A 6,933-nucleotide genomic window follows, 5' to 3' on the forward strand; every position below is an offset into this window, starting at 1 on the left:
AACCATGTGAGGTGAGGCTCAATTGGAGGGCAAGGTGGTTAATTGGTCAAATTTTGGCTAAATTATGGTTAGGCATAATTACTTTTGACCATCCCAAAGTGCCATCAATACTTGGGTTCGAAAGGGCACACTAGGGTTTAAGGTGATTTTTCGGGTTTGGTGGGGTTAGGAAGACTTTGGAGAGGTTAGGGATCAATTTAGGTAGAACCCTCTCCCAATGTGGATTTCATGGTCAAATTCTAGGGTCCATAGGTAAGTCCCTAAGGTTTTGAGTTAGTTTGGGTCACCTAGGGCATGTCTAGCCTATGGTGGTCAAATTTGGTTCCTCATTTGTTCAAAACCTTAAACCTTTCCAACCAAATTTTGGGGGCTTGGGATTGCCCTTATGAGGCTAAAAAAACATAACCCTGATCTAGTGTCATGTATAAGTGGGTGAGGAATACTCACAAAAATAAGGACGACGACAATATTCTCTATAAATGAATGATTAAATATCTAGCCTCAAAGTAATTATCTATCAAATGGATACAATTAGCGGTAATGTGTTGGATCTTCAATCAATGCCTCATAGGGTAAGTGTATGGGCAGATGCTCCATCGAGTTGAAGAAGCTAGAAGAAATTATTTTTTTGAGCTTGTAAAGTGTTACAGGAATGTTTGCTTCTAGCTGATATATGTCATCAATCTTTGAACAAGCTGCACATAGTTCTTTGTAGAACACAATATTTCAATCAATGGGTTGAAGACTTTATTCAAAAAACAACTAAATGAGGTTGGCATCAAATTTTGTAGAAAAATATGGAAGACATGACTTTTCATTCCAAATATTTTCCTTGCACCCACATCAACACAACGGCTCAAATTCAAAGCATACCTGCTAGAAAATTTTAGTGATTGGAGCGACCCACAAATTGTTCTTCGCAGGGACAAAGTAATGGAATATTTTACTTTGAACTTAATGAACTTGTCGGTAGCAGCTTCTTGGATATCCGACTCTCACTTTTTGCATATCTCCTTCAGATCATGTCCGGCATTCACTTTTTTCCGTTAACATCTATCACGGTGTTGAAGATGTTAGTAAAGAAATTTATTCTATGTGCATGACATCGATATTATGTCTGATCATGTTATCCTTACAATAAAGCATATCCCAAAAACTTGACTTCTTTGTCCAATTATGGGTGACACCAAATTCGGGTAGATGATGTGAAGGAAGTTCGGTGCATATAATAATCTTTGGAATGTCATTAATAATCTACAATATATCTTCCCCAAATACTCTAAGAGGTGACGATAATTTCTTAATTTTGTTCCTTCTAAATATATTCTTGTTCCTCCAAAAGGGATGTTCAGCATCTAAAAACATATAGTGACACTTAAACCATGAATTCTTCTTTTCATGTTGAAGCGTAAATGTCTTAAATAAATTCATGCAATATGGATGGGCTATCTTTTCCATTAAACATTGTGACCCCTCTTTTCTGAAAGAATATGCAGTTCATCTATCGATAACTGCAAATATGCATCAATCCCCCTTTAGGGCTACTAGAACTGGGTATAATCAGTGTCAAGAAGAATAAAGGGGTTGTCATGCACATTTTAGGAAAAATTTTATTTGACATCAAAATCACCGGCCAATAAGAGTAGGATGTTGCGGTCTGACTATACGATGTGAAGCACTCAGAGCGTATGCAAAGCCGCACGTTACGTGCCTCCACAACAAACTCAAGATATGAATGATCAAAATATTTCTACACTTCCTCCTTTGCAGAATGACTCATTGAGTTGATTTCTTCTAATCTACTTTGATACCACGTCATATGTGAAACATTATGCATAGAAATGTATAGCCTCTATAAACGTGGAATAACTGGTAGATAAAGGAGCTGCTTGAACAAAAATTCTTTCTACCTCTTATTTTTTCTACTCTGAGATTTGAATCTAGGAGATATACAAAATCTACATTGACCCTCCATCGCACAACTCTTGTAACATAGCATATATTTGTTTACACAATAATCAATCTTCTCTACTTTAAGCCCTAACTTAGAGACCGCCTTTTTCGTCCTCTATAAATGTTCAAGGACTAAATTTTTAGGTTAATTAGTCTATTTCAACAGAACTACAAATGGATTGAAGCACTCCCTGAGAATTTTGTACTTTTTTTTTATTTTTGGCATTCTTAGGGCTACAAATAACTCAAAATGAGACGTGCAACCTTCCTACAGTGGTCATTGAGTAGCATTCAATAAATCATAAAGCTTCTAAGCCTCAGGATTTGGTGTCTTTTCGTGCTGAACTTGGCTCGCATAATGATGTAGTGTTCCATTAAAGATCATTTCTTCAAATCTAGTTGAGTAGAATCCAGGTGGAGGCACATAACACATTGAAGGGGCATAGCCAAATGCTATAGGATCAACCTCTGCATGTGAAGTTCAAATCAAGTAATCAGGTTGAAATCCTCAGCGATATAGATCATATCTCACTTTGTCAAATGTTAGGTGTGCTCGATTTCTATGTTTCAAACATGGATACCAAAACCTACCATCATATAGGTAAACCAACAGTTGAAATGCAGCTTCCACAAATGCCTCGACACCATTCAAGAACTCTTTGGTGACACCTTTTCTATCCAGATAAAGTCTATTGTACATACATGTTCTCGGTGTATGAATATACATATATACACTCAAGCTTGTGAAAAATCGACACTTTATAAAGTACATTTAATTGAATATATTATATTTAATTATAGTAGTAGATCTATGACACAGTTGTAACATTAGTGATAAAACTTGACAATAATCAACACGTTGTAAAAGGAGTGAACGTTTTAAATAGCTCAAAACATGACAATCACTCAAAAATTGATTGAATTTAATTTCGGATCAAATTTATTTCAAGTTGACCATAATAAAGCTCAAAGTTAGAACATTAATAGCTTAATGAGGCTATTAGGGTTCTCGAAGATCGATAATTGGTGAACATTTATCTATTTTTTACCTCTAATCTTAGCTGTCACAATAGCTACGCCAACTTTTTCATGAGCATATCTCTTTCATATTTTCTCTAGAAGTTTGAAGCCACTTATCCAAGTATTCTTATCTAAACAGTGCTTAATAGATTTCTTTCACACCTATGAACAAATTCTAAAAAGAAAATGTTTCGTATGACGTAAGAGTGTTCACTTCATCATCCAATGAGAAATCTAAATTTTATTCCCAAAATGGAAATTCACTATAAACATTATGTTCATGATATTTCATGAACATGATGTTTGATGTGAATTTCCATTTTGGGAATGCTAATCCATTGGATGATGAATCAAATACACTTATACCATATGATACATTTCCTTCTCAAATTTTGTTAAAAGAAGTGAAAGTAATTTGTTTATAAGTTGCAGAGATGAGGATGCTTAGGTTTATAATTGTTTTTCACTTAGAGGCAAAATGTGGCACAAATATAACTATGTGAGGCCTAGTGTAGCTACAGTGTCATACAATATTAGAGGGAGACGTTTTAATGGATTATGAATGAATGTTTGACCGATTAATGATCTTCGATAGAACTAAAAATACTCAAACTTTAAACGATCCAACCTATAGTAGATTTAATGGTGGATTTGTAACAAACTATGATCAAATCTCATAATAATCAACACATTATAATATGAGTGAATGTCTTAGATATCCTACGTAACACATGTATAATATAAACTTTAGATGTCCTAAGTTTTTGAACATGAATGCCATAAATTTTAATAAGTCCAACCCCTAAATTAACAAACCTACCCAACATGTGAAATCAAATTGTGGATCAAACCTACTAGATTTCGATCAGACATGGCGTGGAACATTTATTAGCTTAAACCTTTACTAGAGATATGAAATTCTACTCTTAATACTTATGTATTTACATATCTAACAATTAAACTTCCAATTTTGTAAACATACAACCTTACATGTACATGAAAAGTTGTATTAAAATGCGAAGTTTAAATGTTAGATGTATAAATACATATGAATTTAGTGGTATGTATGTAAAACCTTTTACTCTCTTATTTTGTCTACCACCGGAGCTACACCTACCCTATCGATGGATATATTCATTACGCATTTTGTCTCTAACAACAATAACAACAACAACAATAACAAGCTTTTATCCCACAAAGTGGATCGTCTACAAGATTCCTATTTCACCATTGTGTCTTGTTGAGTTTCATATTTTAATTAAATTCTAATAAATTAAGATCATTTATTATGTAATATGTCCAAGTATTTTTAGGTCTACTTCTGCCTTTCTTAACATAAGTTGAATATAAAACTTCTACTTTCCTAACCGGATCATCAGATGACGATGTTTAAAGTGACCAAACTATATAAGACAACTCTCTCCAATCTTGTGTGCCACTGGAACCACACAAACCCTATCATGAATATATCCATTTTGAATTTTGTCTATATGTGTCTAGCCACTCATACATCCAAGTATTCTCATCTCAGAAACACTTAGATTTGTTCTATGCATCTTTTTTAAAGGCCAATATTTTGTGTCATAGAAAATTGCAAGTCTCACCATGCATGTTATAAAATTTTCCATTAATTCTAAGTAGTATTTTCTATCACAGAATAGTCCGGATTTATTCCTCCACTTCAACAAACCAACTTGAAATCTACTAATCTCATCCTCATCTATATCACCATCACTTTGAACAAGAGACCTGAGATATCTACAGTTTTCACACCTTCTAATGAATTGATCACCCATAATTACAACTCTACCACTTTAGCTGTTGCTACTAAAATTACATTTCATTTATTTAGTTCTAGATCTACTCAAATGAAGGCCTTTAGACTTCAATGTCAACCTCCATAATTTATTTTTTTCCTAAACTCTTTCTCTGGTCTTATTCACAAAAAGGAAATCACTGGAAAAAAAAATACACCAAGGTACATGCTCTTGTAAATATTCTGTAAGAGCATCCATAACTAAAGTAAAAACATACAGGCTTAAAGCTGATCCCTAATGTTTGGTGAAACCTCCTTTACTTACTAAACCCTAAACCCCTAAACCCTAAACACATCCTTCAAAATAAATGAAAAGAAAAAGGGAACTCTTCATACATTCCATTCAATTCCTAAGTATTTATAGATCTAACACATAAACTTATTTTTTAAGTTTATCCTACCATACCTTTGAGCCACGAGCTGGGGTTGTCACACTGAGAGCAGAGTAGGTGGTAGTTGGGGACGCTGTTTGCCTGAGTGGTGGGATCGCCTGAGCAATAGAGTCACCGGAAGAGGAAATGCTTAGGGCGCGGCGAGACTGAGAAGGGCAGGATTAGGTCAAGAACAGGAGTGACGCAATTTTGTGTTGTATAAAGGTTTAATTCTGACAGCCTATAAATGGTTTAAAATCGATAAGTAATTAATTATTACTGACAGACAATACTATTACTTATTAAAAAAACACGTCGGTTAACACCCCGTCAAGCGGATTCAAAACTAACCGACGAAATATAGTCGTCGGTTAATAAATGTTTATAACTAACAACATAATTCACTGATAATAACTAAAGCAGTTGGAAGAGATATTGTTGTTAATAAATGACGACATATACTTTAGTTATGTTGTCGCAAATAACCCAGCTCATAAAAAATCACTAGACTGTCGGAAAATAGAACATTTTTTATATGCAAGTTTAGGTCATCGGTTTTGCCATCAATTTCAACGTTTTTCCAGTAGTGAAATAGGCTAAATTCATATTGTGATGGAAGGTGGCGGCAGCTAAGTAGAGTGGTGCGAATTAGATGATTGCAATAAAAATAGATGCTAGATTGTGAATGACCTAAGAGAAGATGGTGGCATTGATAAGAACTCTAAATGAGTAGTACAGTTGAAAAGATAAAAGAAGGTGCAGGTAAACCATAAGGTCAAGATGACACTAGTTAGGAGGGTTCTTAAAATGAAGGCAAGGAAGTAGGCGACAATAAAGGTGATGTTGGCTTTAGTGGTGGAATAGTCAATAAATAAAGCTGATGTTGTAAGATTCAAGTAGTGGCACCATCCGGATCATTTTAGATCTCTAGTGGTGACAAATAAATATGATAGGGACATGAATATGGTACCATAAATTGGGCAACTTTTTAATAAAAATGTCTTATATAAAGAAACTAATGACCCAATTATGTTTCTTAAAAGAACAAATTATGATTTACCTATTCTCCATTTTCATAAAGAAAAAAATTATTAGTGATGTCATAAGCAATTTAATATGCCATATGTTTTCTTGTACTATGAACAAAAAAATTAAAAATGAGTACCATGAAAAAATTTAGAACATGATTATTTCTAAGATATCAAGTAGAATAAGAAAAAAATGACACTTTTAATGTCAAATAAATTATACTCATGAACAAGTAATAAATTTGAAATTGAACATTTTAGATGTGCAAAAAACACTTTGCTTGATAAAGATTCAAAAAGTAATAAATAAAAATAAAGTTGTTTGGATATATGATTTGTTCTTTGATATACTTTATGCCAACTCATTACTCTCAACTTTACATTAATCTTTCGTTCAGTAACTTGCTTTTGCATTAGAGTATAGGGTTAGGAGTATTGATGTGGTATACCATGGTCAATATAAAATTTGAGGCAGATCTAGAGTTTGTATATTTGCCACAACCATCATTGTGTAGAAATTTTATTCTGTTTTTGAATCGAGCATCAACTTGGGAATAGGTTTTAAAGAATCATCACAATTGCATGTCTTTTATTTTGGGACGCTACATATTGTATTATGCCTTAAGCCACCATTTATAAGGATCAGTATATCACAAAATCAATTACAGCCATACATCACGTTGTCCTACAATGAAATTATAATATCCCAGCTACATAAAATATATATATATTTATATATTTATAT

Source organism: Phalaenopsis equestris, unplaced genomic scaffold (genome assembly GCF_001263595.1).
Source record: "Phalaenopsis equestris unplaced genomic scaffold, ASM126359v1 Scaffold200497, whole genome shotgun sequence".
NCBI lineage: Eukaryota > Viridiplantae > Streptophyta > Magnoliopsida > Asparagales > Orchidaceae > Phalaenopsis > Phalaenopsis equestris.